At 43.1% G+C, this 15471-nt stretch overlaps 1 protein-coding gene across 4 annotated transcripts in view; it reads left to right on the forward strand.

Annotated features, from left to right (window-relative positions):
* Positions 1-11240, forward strand: part of epb41l2 (erythrocyte membrane protein band 4.1 like 2) — a 255078-nt gene extending 243838 nt beyond the window's left edge. For all 4 annotated transcript variants that reach the window (XM_070885256.1, XM_070885257.1, XM_070885258.1 and 1 more), the window contains one exon: positions 10084-11240. The gene's annotated coding sequence lies outside the window, so the exon portion shown is untranslated. The remainder of the gene's footprint in view (positions 1-10083) is intronic.
* Positions 11241-15471: the final 4231 nt, after the last annotated feature.

Below are 15471 nucleotides of genomic sequence, written 5' to 3' on the forward strand. Positions count from 1 at the left end.
GACCGTGTTTTGTCGTCGTCGGCTGCTGCTGGCTGGGCAAGTTGGGTGTCTGGAATGAGGAAGGCACAAGGGTATGGAAGGGTTGTGGTAAGGGGAGAGGGGGTAAAGCAGGAGGTGCCTGCTTACACCATGTGCAGCTTGTAAATCAGAACAGATTGTGGGATAAGGAAGAAGTTGAATGTGAGAAGGAAGATAACATATGAGGACACCAGCATCTTGTATTCTTTCAACCCTGCCAATGGCCAAGGACTCAGCAATGCCCCTGTCAAGAATGGCCAGTACCCTCTCCTCCAAGGGGCTGAGATGAAGCTAGGAATGGGAGATGCGCATAGTTATTGGTACACGTTGTTGGGGGAGTGGAGAGTCGTGCATTGGGAAGTGTGTGAGGCTGGTGATACAGTTGGTTGGAGACGGCTTTTGAAGATGCATTCACTGACCCTAAGGTCATGAAGCTTCTTTGGGCACTGGAGCCAAGTCGTGGTGGGTGGGCAGCACTGCTGGCCTCAGTGATCTGGTCACATATCGTTCTTGAGGACCTCCTGGCCCCTGTAGGGAGAGGATCTCTCTTGCAGTGTTGAACCCCTCCACAAAGCTGGAGTGCTGCGTGCAAGACCCTGGATGCACTTTCACTGGCTTGCTGAGCCATTTGTGCTGGCACTGAAGCACTTTTCCCATTTTTCTTTTCAGTGCAGAAGGCAATTCATCTTTAAGAGCTGAAGAATGCCATTTGGGAATTGTTTATAATAATTTATTTTCATATTTTCATATTGAAGTCGATGGGAGCCAGAGGAAAACTCTCCACTGACTGAAGTCATACCTAGCACAAAGGAAAATGGTTGTGGTTGTTCGAGGTCAATCAGCCCAGCCCCAGGACATTGCTGCAGGAGTTCCATCTTCAGCTGCCTCATCAATGATCTCCCTCCATAACTTCAGAAGTGGGGATGTTTGCTGATGATTGCACAGTGTTCAGTTCCATTCGCAACGCCTCAGAAAATGGAGCAGTCTATGCCCACATGCATCATTACCATAGGCAGTCCCTCGGAATCGAGGAAGATTTGCTTCCATTCTTAAAATGAGTCCTTAGGTGGCTGAACAGTCCAATACAAGAACCACAGTCCCGGTCACAGGTGGGACAGATAGTCGTTGAGGGTAAGGGAGGGTGGGACAGGTTTGCCGCACGCTCTTTCCACTACCTGCGCTTGATTTCTGCCTGCTCTTGGTGATGAGACTCGAGGTGCTCAGCGCCTTCCCGTATGCACTTCCTCCACTTGGGCTGGTCTTTAGCCAAGGACTCCTAGGTGTCAGTGGGGATGTTGCACTTTATCAGGGAGGCTTTGAGGGTGTCCTTGTAACGTTTCCTCTGCCCACCTTTGGCTCGTTTGCCATGAAGGAGTTCAGAGTAGAGCGCTTGCTTTGGGAGTCTCGTGTCTGGCATGTGGACAATGTGGCCTGCCCAGCGGAACTGATCAAGTGTGGTCAGTGCTTCAATGCTAGGGATGTTGGCCTGGCCGAGGACAGTTATGTTGGTGCGCCTATCCTCCCAGGGGATTTGTCGGATCCTGCGGAGACAACGATGGTATTTCTCCAGTGACTTGAGGTGTCTACTGTACATGGTCCATGTCTCTGAGCTATACAGGAGGGCGGGTATTACTACAGCCCTGTAGACCATGAGCTTCGTGGCAGATTTGAGGGCCTGGTCTTTGAACACTCTTCCTCAGGCGGCCGAAGGTTGCACTGGCGCACAGGAGGTGGTGTTGAATCTCATCGTCAATGTCTGCTCTTGTTGATAGGCTCCTGAGGTATCGGAAATGGTCCACGTTGTCCAGGGCCGCACTGTGGATCTTATAAGGCCCATGCTTTCGTACGTCTCAGTAAATACATCGACTATGTCCTGGAGTTTAGCCTCTATGCGCAGATGTAGGCGTCGTCCGCGTACTGTAGCTCGATGACAGAAGTTGGGGTGGTCTTGGACCTGGTCTGGAGACGGCGAAGGTTGAACAGGTTCCCACTGGTTCTGTAGTTTAGTTCCAGTCCAGCGGGGAGCTTGTTGACTGTGTGGTGGAGCATGGCAGCAAGGAAGTTTGAGAAGAGGGTTGGGGCGATGACGCAGCCCTGTTTGACTCCGGTCCGGACATGGATTGGGTCTGTAATGGATCCGTTGGTAAGGATCACGGCCTGCATGTCGTCATGGAGCAGGCGGAGGATGTTGACAAACTTTTGGGGCATCCGAAACTGAGGAGGATGCTCCATAGACCCTCACGGTTGACGGTGTCAAAGGCCTTTGTAAGGTCGAAGAAGGCCATGTATAAGGGCTGGCGCTGTTCCCTGCATTTTTTCTGCAGCTGTCGCGCTGCAAAAATCATGTCCATTGTGCCCTGTAGGGACGAAATCCACTCTGTGACTCCAGGAGGAGCTCCTCGGCCACAGGGAGAAGACAGTTGAGGAGGACACTAGAGACGACTTTCCCAGTGGCTGATAACAGGGAGATTCCTCTGTAGTTGACGCAGTTGGACTTGTCCCCTTTTTTAAAGATGGTCATGATCACTGCATATCTCAGATCTCCCGGCATGCTCTCCTTCTTCCAGATGAGAGAGATAAGGCAGCAAGACCTGGACGACATTCAGGCTTGGACTGATAAGTGGCAAGTAACATTCGCGCCACCCAAAGTGCCAGGCAATGACCATCTCCAACAAGCGAAAGTCTAACCACCTCCCCTTGATATTCAGCGGCATTACCATCGCTCACCATCAACATCCCAGGGGTCACCATCGACCAGAAACTTCATTGGACCATCTACATAAATACTGTGGCAATAAGAGCGGGTCAGAGGCTGGGTATTCTGTGCAGAGTGTCTCGCCTCCTGACTCCCCAAAGTCTTTCCACCATCTACAAGTCAGGAGTGTGGTGGAATACTCTCCACATGCCTGGATGAGTGCAACTCCAATAACACAAGAAGCTCAACACCATCCAGGTCAAATCAGCCTGCTTAATTGGCACCCGATCCACTACCTTCAACATTCAGTCCCTCCACCACCAGCGCACAGTGGCTGCAATGTGTACCATCTATAAGATGCACTGCAGCAACTAGCCACAGCATCTTCAGCAGCACCTCCCAAACCCGCGACATCTACCACCTAGAAGGACAAGGGCTGCAGGCACATGGGAACACCATGACCTACAAGTTCCCCTCCAAGTCACGCACCATCCTGACTTGGAAATATATCGCCGTTCCTTCATTGTCGCTGGATCCAAAATTTGGAACTCCCTCCCTAACAACACTGTGGGAGCACCTTCACCACAAGGACTGCAAGCGGTCAAGAAGACTGCTCACCACTACCTTCTCGAAGGCAATTCGGGATGTGTGATAAATGCTGGCCCTGCTAGCGACGCCCACATCCCAGAACTAATTTTTTTTAAAAGCTGGGTAGCACTCTCGCCTCTGAGTCAGAAGGTTGTCGGTTCAAATCCCACTCCAGGGACTTGAGCACGTAAAAATCTAAGTTGACACTCCAGTGCAGTGCTAAGGGAGCACTGCACTGTCAGAAGTGCCGTCTTTCAGATGAGATGTTAAACCGAGGCCTTGACTGCTCTCTCAAGTGGGCGTAAAAGATTCCATGGCACTATTTTGAAGAGGAGCCGGGGAATTATCCCCGGTGTCCTGGCCAAAAAAAATGATCAGGTCATTATCACATTGTTGTTTGTGGGAGCTTGCTTGTGTTCAAATTGGCTGCCGCGTTTCCCACATTACAACAGTGCCTACATTCCAAAAGTACTTCATTGGCTATAAAGCACTTTGAGATGTCCGGTGGTCGTGAAAGGCGCTATATAAATCCAAGTTTTTCTTTCTAAATTTGTCTATTTTTAAGTGATTTTTATTTTCTCATTTCAGAAGGCAGGTCCCCTTTAAGGGACTGTACTGCTTTCTAAAAATGACAGCCTTGCTTTAAGTGAAGGCTGTACTTGCTGCATTGACGCTAGGGCTACGCTACATTGGGCCTCCTGGTGAAACTACTGCCACAAAAAACGGCCTTGCACAGTGAACTTAGCACTCCACTAATGTTAATTAGGAAGCAGCACCAATATACTGGTGCTGCCTGCGCTATTTTGGCGGCCATTAACTGCGGCCCACGGTGTCACCAGCAGTTTCTAGCGCACTCGAATTTCTAGGCCAAGAATCCTTCTGCATCCTATACTATAGCCCAGGGCAGAACCAGTGTCCTAATCTCCTGTCTTTCTGCTTGTTCAGTGTTCTGTTTCCAAAGGCCTTGCGCTGTGTCAACATAAGAACATAAGAAATAGGAGCAGGAGTAGGGCATACGGCCCCTCGAGCCTGCTCCGCCATTTAATAAGATCATGGCTGATCTGATCATGGACTCGGGTCCACTTCCCTGCCCGCTCCCAGTAACCCCTTATCGTTTAAGAAACTGTCTATTTCTGTCTTAAATTTATTCAATGTCCCAGCTTCCACAACTCTGAGGCAGCGAATTCCACAGATTACCAATCCTCAGAAGAAATTTCTCCTCATCTCTGTTTTAAATGGGCGGCCCCTTATTCTAAGATCATGCCCTCTAGTTCTAGTCTCCCCCATCAGTGGAAACATCCTCTCTGCATCCACCTTGTCAAGCCCCCTCATAACCTTATACGTTTCGATAAGATCAAAAAGCCTGTTAAACCAAGATTAGAGGGTTATCAACACAATGGTGCAAGGTTCCTTTCCAAATAAGCAGGCAAACTAATTGTTTATTGTTAGTTCGAGCCAGATCTGGTAGGAATGGTTAAACCAGTTGTCCGCCACATCCATTCAAGCCTGTGCACTTTTGACTTGAGGGAGCAAAGATAAGGGCTGTACCAGGGGGAACGGCCAGCATGGGAGAGAGTAATCTTTTTAATAGGGACTAGGGCATCAAAGGTGGTGATGAGCAGATTGGTGGCTGCAGAAATGTCATTGTTAAGAGGACCAAAGGTTGGGCAGTTTTGAGTTGATAAGTGCAGTTGAGAGTTTTTTCCAGGGACGGATGCAGAAGGAAGTAGGTTTGGCTTGGGGAAGGGGGATGTGGGTCGCGAGCGATACCAGGAAATGATCAGAGATGGCTTTATCTTTCATTGACATGGTTAGAATAGCAAGGCCACAAGAGATTGCAAGGTCAAGGGGGTGGCTGTGAATATGGCTTGAGAAATTAAGGGAGGACAGGAGGGTAGTGAACTCGAGAGAGAGCATGATGAATTGAGATGGAGGTTGAAATCACCGAGGATGAGAAGTCGCTCGGTGCATAGGCTGAGGGAGGAAAGCAGTGAGGATATATCAGTGGTAAAAATTTTATCATGCATCTAAAGGTAGAACAGTTGGAAATAATGACAATAATCTCATTCATTATTTTCAATGTGAATCTGAAGAAAAAGAGGAATTGAAGATAAAGGTATTGACTGGAAATTTATTTCAGTGCATTGAAAGGGACCCTGGGCTAGGGTTGGGAAAATTGGTTGGGAAAAAATGGCAGATAAAACAACAATGGGAAATATTTAAACATGTGGTACATTTCAGGTTAAATACATTGAGTAGAAGGGAAGGGGTGCATACAAGTTTGGGATAAATAGTGATTGGAACAAAAATGAGGTCAGAGAAGATAACTGAGATATTCAGCATTGAAGGGAAGCAAAAATTAGGGTTGCAAAGATGAAAGAGAGTATGGAAGCAGGCTGGCAGTCAGCATAAAGGGAAATTACAAGGACTTTAAGTACGCAAGTAAAAAGATAGCCCAGGAAGAGCTGGGATCCATTGGAGATGAAAGGAGGCCATTTTGTATTTGAAGTCTTTTGCCTCAATTTTTAAGAGGAAGTCTGTTGTGCGACTGTGTGAAGGCCTAAGGGGGATGTAGAAGAGCCTCTGCTGAAGATAAATATTCAAAAGAAAACTGAAATATTAATGTGACTAAAATTAGAGAGATCATCAGGCTAAGATAAACACTGGACAAGGAGAATGTGGAGGGACTAACTATAATTTTCCAAAAACCTTTGAAAATAGGAATTGAAGACTCTGATCAGACATTTTCAGTGTCTCTTCAAACTCTAACGTATCTGTTTAAAGGAATTATGTTTGTTTATAAAGAACCTCTTGACTTTTTATATTAAGCTGACCAGACTTGTATTGTACAAAACTGACTTTACGCTGAAAATTAGAGCCAGAGAAGGCGGTTTATAGAGAAAACAAAATACTCGAGACATTTCACTTCCTTGGACTTTTAATTGAAACTGTTTTAAGCTGCTGGTAATAACTGGGTTTGTAACTTTGGGTTCAGACTGTGCACTTGAGGGGATCGATTAATTGTATTTTTACACTAGAAGGTTGATTTTGAAATTGCGATACTGAGGTAATCTAAAAGATATTTGCTAGGTCCTCAAAATTTGGACAGTGACCCAAAAACCATGACAGGAACTTTTTCAGCACAGTCAAGAAAATTTGTTTCTGACATTTTGATTTTGCTTTTTTTGCGTACTGAACATGGTTTAAAACTACAGAAAAAGAAAACCAATGAATGAGATTGGTAACTGACCATAGAATTGATGTGCTAGGCAAATGGAAATTACTGCTCAAGAATTCAGATACCTGAAATACTGAAGAGTCAGCAGCAGTGATTCAGACTTCCTTTGTAAAGGTGGAAGAAGAAATTATGTAATCTATACCTAGTAATTTGTGATATTCTTTCAACATTTATGCAGCTTCTTTAACATGGCAAGTGTATCCCAAGATGCTTCACAGCAGAGAAGGAAAAAGTGGGTGAGGTAAATAGAGAGATTAGGAGGAACGACTGAAAGGTTAGTTAAGGAGGTGGGTTTTAAGGAGGGCGGGGAGGTGAAGGGGTTTAGGAAGGCCATTCTAGAGCAGGGGACCTAGAAGCAAGCCTCCAATGGTAGATCAAAAGCAGGGGGTGTACAGGAGGCTGGGGTTGGAGGTGAAGAGTTTGGAGCAGTTGTAGAGCTGGAGGAGGATACAAAGAGGTGAAGCCACAGAATGATTTAAACACATGAATAAGAATGTTAAATTTGAGGTATTGGGGGACCCTGTGGGAGTCGATACAACTCGGTGAGGACAGGAGTGATGTGCAAATGGAACTAAGTCTGGGATAGAAAACGGGCAGCACAGTTTTGAATGTGCTGTACATTACAAAGGGTGGAAGATGGTATGCTTTGTAAAATTCTTTCTTGGGATTATGGGTCACTGGCATGGCTGGTATTTATTGCCCATCCCTAGTTGCGCACTCGAAGATGGTGGTGGGCCTTTTTGAACCGTTGCAGTTCATGTGGTGAGGGTATTCTCACAAAGCTGTTTGGTAGGGAGTTCCAGGATTTGGACCCAGCGACAAAGAAGGAACAGCGATACATGTCTCAGTCAGGATGGTGTGTGACTGAGGAACTTGGAAGTGATGGTGTACCCCTGCACCTGCTGTCTTTGTCCTTTCAAGTGGTGAGATCATGGGTTTAGCAGTTGTTGTCAAAGATGCCTTGGTGACTTGTTGCAGTGCATCCTGTAGATAGGATATATTGCAGCCCCAGTATGATGGTGGAGGGAGAGGGTATTTAAGCTGGTGGATGGGGTGCGATAAAATGGATTACTTTGTCCTGAATGAGGTCGAACTTCTTTAGTGTTGCAGTTGTACTCATCCAGAGAAGTGGAGAGTATTCCGTCACACTCCTGAATGGTGAAGAGCTTAAGAAGGTGAGCCACTCTCTGCAGAATGCACAACCACTCTCCTGCTCTAGTAGCCATAGTATTTATTTGACTGGTTCGGTTGTATTTTTGCTCAATGTGACCCCCAGGATGTTGATGGTGTGAGATTTGCTAATGTTGATGCCATTGAAAGTCCAATAGCAGTTGTTAAGTTCTCTCACTTGCTGGAGAGGATCATTGCCTGGCAATTGTGTGGCATGAATGTTAACTCATCAATCCAAGCCTGGATGTTAAGGTTTTGCTGCAGGTGGGCATGGACTGATTCATTATCCGGAACTGCAAATGAAATCATAGAAGCATAGAATGGTTACAGCACACAAGGAGGCCATTTGGCCCATCGAGCTGATCACTGCAATCATCAGCTAACAGGCTTACTTCTGACCTTATGATGGAGGGAAGGTCATTGATGAAGCAGCTGAAGATGGCTGGGCCTAGAACACTATCCTGAGGAACTCCTGCAGTGATGTCTCGTGGCTGAGATGATAGACCTCCAATAACCACAGCCATCTCACTTGTGCTAGGTATGACTCCAGCCAATGGAGAGCTTTTCCCTGATCCCCATTGATTCAGTTTTACTCCGGATCCTTGATGCCCCACACGGTGGAAAGCTGCCTTGATGTTAAGGGCAGTCACTCTTGCCTTACCTCTTGAATTCAGCACTTGTGTCTGTGTTTGGACCAAGATTGTAATGGGATCTGGAACTGAAAGGTCCTGGCGGAACCCAAACTCAGTTTCTGTAAGCAGGTTATTGGTGACTAATTGCCACTTAGCACTGTTGATTACTTCTTCCATCTCTTTGCTGGCTAGGAGAGCATTGGAGTAATCAAGTTTGGAGACAACATAGCCATGGTTGGGGATTTCAGCAGCAGCAAATAAACCAAGGTGGGGCACAAAATGGGCAGTATTATGGAGGTATATGTAGACGGTCTTTGTGATAAAGAAATTATGGGATCTGAAGGTTGACTCCAGATTGAACAGGATGCTGAGCTTTCAAACCGTCTGATTCAGCCCGAGACTAGGAATGGGTAAGAGTTTTTGGCAGGAGCAAAAGACTATGTCTTCCCAGTGTTTAGCTGGACAAAATTGTGTCTCCCAAGACTAGATGTCAAGTAAGGCAAATTGATTTTCTCTTTGCTCAACAGATACGGATGTATCGTATCTTATGGAAGAACTCTTCTATTTCAGTCCTGAGAAAAATGCCTTGATAAATCTAGATTAAAAATTAATGCCTGAAATTAATCCTCCATTGATTTTGGACTTAATATACACATTGTACCCAAATCAACTCCAGACTTCGTTTATGTAATATCTACTGAAATATCAATTTAGAATTAATAAAAATGTGTATCAATGCACTTACAAATTCTTCATGTGCTATTTTTAAAATTCTAGGTAAAATGTAAAATTTTGGTTTTAAATCTGCCTATTTTGAATTTGGACACACACACACACACACACACACACACACACACACACACACACACACACACACACACACACGATATTCCATGAACACTTTACACATGAAGTATTGAGTTTACCACAATTGAAATTTGGGCTGAACAGTTTCTAGCATAGGAGGGAAAAGTCAGACTGCTCTTATTTTTCACTTGCTTTAGGACCTTAAAAATAAACTTTTTAAAGAAAGTTAACTAAAATTGCATTTGTGTGCCAAGTATATTAAATTATTTTTCCATTTTTACATAATTCGTTGAATTTCATTCGTTTGGAGGATTTCAAGTACACCGTCTCAAATCCAGCTGTCCAAAAATTGAATTTGTCTGAAAACTGGACATTTTTGAGAATCCCATTTGATAAAATAAAATCTGGAATTATTGTCCAAAAACCAGCGGGCCGGACTAGTTATCTGCTTCGCCGCTATGTTTTAAATGGCGTGTGATCAGTCTGAGCCTTGCTGAATGACCCTCGATCTAACCCAACCTGACCCACACCACCATTAGTCTCGGTAACATACATATGCTCTTGATTTTCTTGTCCGAAATCCGAAAATTGGCACGGTCTCGGTCCCGAGGTTGCCGGATTTGAGATGTTGTGCCTGTACAGGCTTTTGGTAGTTCCATTCTGAATCTTAAAGCAGCAGTAACTATTATGCTGCTGGTGTTCATTGTAGGACATCCCTCTCATCCCAGCACCAGGCTAAATGCTGAAGGTAAATTATTTTAACAATATCCTGCTCTCCTAGCAGGATAGCCCTTTTGCACTTTTCCTTAGGAACTAGCGCATACCAGGAAGAAATACACAAGTACAGTTTCACTAAACATTCTGTGAAGTATATCTTGAGTTTTGTAAGTTATTTTAGATACTATTAGCTAATCTTCTGTACTCTTTACTTTCAGAAATGAATATTGCCTGAAACTAAATGAAGGATTTTGACCATTAGTGACCGCTGCCATGAATAATAGAGAAAAATTGCCTCTCAGCATTGACAAATGACGTCCCACATAGCAGTTGCACATAGTGTGAATATTTGAAGATGTCAGAGGCCTGCAGAAACGCATCATTGGAGTTAGTTATTTAAAATCATTAGCCTGTAATTTGACCATTCACTCTTTACTAATGTGATGGCTTATTAACCTACCACTTCTATAAACCACAATTTATATAATTGATTAACGACAAGCAAATATTACAAAAAAGGCTAAAAGTAGGATTCCCTTTAGACAACAGTTTTGTACAGAATATTGTGACTAATTTAGATACAGTAAGTGGCTCACTCTCAACCTGAATAAGTATGTGTAAACCTGTTGTTGCAGAAACATTTTTTTAGCATGATCAAGTAGTTATCAAATACCATGGAAAAGCGAAATATGAAAAGACTGGTCATACCTTTCCAGTGTCACTTCAAATTCTAACATGTCAGTTTAAAGGAATTAAGTCTGTTTATAAAGAATCTCTTGGCCCACCTATTACTGCAAAAATTTGAAGGGGACCTAACGCTCAGCAAGCATCATTCCAATAAAAAAATTGCACTGTAATGCATTTACTATAATATTTTCCTAAGTCATCCATGGAACTGGGAAATCCATATTGAAAAGGGGTACTTTTCCATTTACTTACCAGTTCTATAACATAACTTTATAGGCAGCTTAAAATTAATACTTTAAAATCATATTTCCTCAATTGAAAAAAAAATCATTATATTGAATACATTTCTATAAATTCTTTTACATTCTTGATATGGAAACAAGCTTTATAGCATAGCAGTTAATGGGCAAATTGTGTTGCATTTCTGATGGCTTTGTCTAATGCTTGAGGATGATTTTGAAGAAAAAATAATCTGTTTAATATTTGGTCTTTTCTGTAGATAATATGGCAGAATCTTTTGCTTAGCATTTGTTTAAAAACTATACTGAATCCTGATGACTGTGTCATTATGCTTTTGACCCTTATATATAGGCAAACCAGCAAAATAGTACTTTAGCAGCTTAAAAGTTGTGTTGAGTGATATTCTTGCTCCATGTAATGCTATTGAAAATAAATTTCACTTAAAATACATTTGTTCTCGCTATATTCTATTTTCCTATGTTTGGTCCCGTTGTGGAACTCCACAAATGGTACATATGGCACTGATAATTTGAGGAATCCAAACTTGTTACAGCTCACAGTGGAACATCATTTTAATTGCTGTTCCAGCAGAATTGTTATATTACAGTGTAAATGATTGAAAGAAAGCCATAAATATAACACTTTTATTAAAAAAAAAGTATAGTTTTAAATATTTTCAAATGTGATTCTTTGGTTAGCGATGTGTCATTGACTTGACTCCTTATTCTTGTTAACCCAAATACCATTACACTCTGACAAGTTTTAGTTGAGGAAAAATGACAGAGGCAGAGAAAGCATAAGCTCAAAATAATAAGTCTCGCATCGCTTTGTAAACTAATTCACAAAATTGATCAATGTGAAACTGCCCACAATCAAAGACAACAATGGCATCGTTCTTTGGATCAGATTGACATTACCAAATCTCATAACTTGTAAACAACTGCAACATAGAATGTCATCAGACGAACAGCAGCTACATTAGTAACATTAATATCGGCACATGAAGTTGTGGAAAGCAATGGAAAAGATGGATATCGAATATCACAAGAAAGGGCATCCCAATGGATGCAGCTTGAGATTGAGTACTTTGGTACTCGGTGTTCCTAACCTGTGCTTCATTCCTGGTTCTGACTACCCCAAATTTGGGCTCCTTTCAATCTGTGTCCTGGATTACTTCCTGTTCCCATCAGTTCCACTGTCCCTTCAGTACTCCCACAATTCCATCCCTCTCCAGCAAGCCTACTCTAGTACTGACCCCTAAATGGTACACTCCCATTTCCCCTACCGTGTGCCCTAAACCTCTCTGCTCTCAGACCCCAGCAACCTCCTTGTCTTAGACTTATCCTCGAGTGCTTCAATATCCTCCTCCCTCAGCCCACCTTCCCCAATAGTTCCAGGCTTCACATGGCAGCCACATTACTCCCGTAACATAGGCCCCCATCCAACCATAAAATTCCCCAGACAGCATTCCAATTGCATATTCTCAGACTCCAGCACTTCCACAATATTCTGGGCTTCAGCTTTCTCCCTTATACCCTCACAGATCTTGGTCCCCTTCACCTGTTCTGTGCACACTGTAATCCCTTCCTTACTCCTGCTGCAGCCAGTCCCTCCTAGTCTGACATTTGGTCCCATTTGTCTTTTAATTGACCATGATGCAGTATGTTTTTGATGGCCTATTCTCAGTGCCACATCCATCCAGTTATATGTTGCCTTCCATCACCTTGCACATCCTAAGTCTTAAAGTTAAGTGATTTAGTACTTTAGTAAGGGAATGTGTAAGAACTGCACTGTGATATTGGAGATAATGAAAGATTGAAGGAGTAAGATGGAAACAATGAAAAAAAAATCAGATCAAATGATATAGACACCACAATGAAGAAAGTGTCACAATCTTGGGAAAGATAAAGCAAGGCAGTCAACACAAAGAATTAGTGAAAAAACAAAGTTATAGAAAGATGTACAATTTTTGAGAAAAGTCATTGGAGATCAACAACATTATAATTTTGTCGTATGGTAACACATGATAAAATAGGGAGTCATCTGACTCGCTTTGAATAATGCCACAAGAGAGTCATTGAGGCAGAATTTCCGATGTCCCGGGCCCGTACAAAGTTTCTACGAACTCGCATATGCTGAAAACCGGCTTTTCCAATCTGTCAAGCTATTTACCCATATCTTGGGCTATTTACCCATATCTTGCCCGGCAAATGTCCCCAAATATTTTGCGCCTGAAAGAGCAAGCACATAGCCTACTTTTACAGGTGCAAGTGTTTTAAAACACACAAAGAATTATAAAATAAAATTAAAAACACAGTTTCTTAAAAGCCCTCCCCACTATAGTAAGTTTATTTTTAATCATAATTTAAAAAATCTTTTTTAAAAATTGGGAAAATATTTTATTTTTATAAGACATAATTTTAATTTCAATTAATTTTAAATGTCTGGTCTGTTTTTTATTATTTTGTGTGATTGCTTTTGTTCCCATTAATAGCACTGAGAACTCATCGTTACCCAAGTCTCAGTGCTATTAATGGGAACCTGTGAAATACTTACCTGATTGTCTGAGCAGTCACACATGACTGCATCTTCTGCATCGGAACCCTCTGCATAAGAGCGCGCTTCACAGCGCGGAAAAAGAAAACCTCCCCATCGGAAATCAGGGCGCCTCCTAGACCACCAGGTAAATTCATTAAAAATATCCAGTGTGGAGGCAATTGCCCACGGGAAGACCCCCAGAGGAATTTCTGGGCCATTAGTTTTTAAACGAATGATAAAATGTCAAGCACTTTTTTTTTTAAATGAACCAGTGCATTAATAGTACAATATGAGCACAGAAATAATAACAGAAATGCTAACTTAGACCATGCAAATTCTTAAACTATTTTGTGCAATTTATTGTGAATTAAAATTCTAAACTTTTATCTTTTTGCTCTTGTCAGTGATTACGATTTATGTGTGTGTGGGGGGGGAAGGGGAGAAACTATGAACTAGAGCTGATACAGAATAAATCAAGTACTACATTGATTAAACAAACTGTAAGGAATGTAATTTCCCCCACTTTCCTGCAAAGCTCTGGGGACCTAACTTATACATGCACATTTTCAATTAATACACAACAGAACTGACTAAATCTTTTATTCTTATATTTTGTGTAAAAAAAAAAGTAAAAATTTCATCAGTCTATGAACATGTACAATTCTAGTTATATCAGACCATCGTGCCACCAGTCCTCTGGGGGGAAAATGGATCCAGTGTGCTGAGTTTAAAAATCAACAGTTTTAATGAAATGCAGATCATTATCCATTCCTGAATGTAAAATATTCAGATGTGACTGAAGAAACACGTTAACAGGACAGAAGAAATGAGACTTATTTATTGATTTTAAAATAATCTTAAACATGAAATAAATATTTCATCTGGACAGACTTGCATGGCTGAGATTTAAAAAAAAAAGAACTTTGGGCAAAAATTGATGTCCTTACCACCACCTGGTAGCAGCAGCGATGCATAAACAAATGGTGGACGTTGCTCTTGTGCCAGCTGGAGGTGATAACTGGCAGCCCCCTGAAAAAATGGCGGCGTGGTGACATCACACCAACTTAACGTCACCTATGTGAACTTTGACCCTAGCACTCAAGTCAGCGCTGGGTCCAAGCAGGCTGATGGATGCTGACAGGTGATATCTGCAGCTGTTGGAGGGACATGCACATCAATCAGATAAGTTTGAATGGAACAATTTGGACTTTTTTAATTTTATTGAAGTGGTGGATTACTGCAATAGATGTGTGAGGTTTTTTTTTAAGTGTTTTGATAGTGTTGCTGGATGCTTGCAAGGGCTCGGATAGTAAGTGAACACCTTTGAGAGGACAGAACATGCTATGAATACTCAGCAGGTCATGCAACATCCGTGGAGTTCATGTCTCAGGTCGACATGCTGCCTGACCAACTGAGTATTTGCAGCATTTTATGCAGACATTTCACATTTACAGCTTGCAGAGGGAAGAGGAAGACACAGAAGAAGAAGAAACCAAAGAGCAATCAGATGGAAGGATGCATCCCAGACAGCCCATTTGTGGCCAGGATATCCGGAATGGAATCATCTGCATGCGGTCCCACTGCCTGGGCCGGATGCATTTCTTGGGTGTGTGAAATGAGGAAGGCAAAAGGGTGGAGTTGCACTGACTTGGGGGCAGGAAGCCTAGAGGTGCATGCCAGAAGGAGGATAACATACATGAATACCCGCATCTTGTATCCTTTCAGCCTCGGTGCTGGCCAAGGGCTCGGCCATGCCCCTGCCAAGAATGACCTGCACTATCTCCTGCAAGGGGATGAGGTGATGCTAGGAATGAGATGTGCCTCGTCATTGGTGGTAGATGAGTGATTGAGGGGTCCTGCATTGCGCAGTGTGTGAGGCTAGTGGTTCAGTTGGTTGGTGACGTCTTTTGAAGTTGCATTCACTGACCTAGACCAATGGTCTGAGGTCATAAAGTTTCTTTTGAGTACTGTAGGTGGTGGGGGCGACACTGTTGACAGTGATGGCCTTGGTAATGTGCTCCCACTTTGTTCTTTCTGGAGGGCCTCCTGGCCCCTGTGGGTAGAGGGCTGGTCTTGCAGTGCAGACCCCCTGCAAAAAGCTGGAGTGCTGCGTGCGAGATCCTGAGTGCCCTTTCCTTGGC

The sequence above is a fragment of the Pristiophorus japonicus genome, chromosome 7 (genome assembly GCF_044704955.1).
Source record: "Pristiophorus japonicus isolate sPriJap1 chromosome 7, sPriJap1.hap1, whole genome shotgun sequence".
Taxonomy (NCBI): domain Eukaryota; kingdom Metazoa; phylum Chordata; class Chondrichthyes; family Pristiophoridae; genus Pristiophorus; species Pristiophorus japonicus.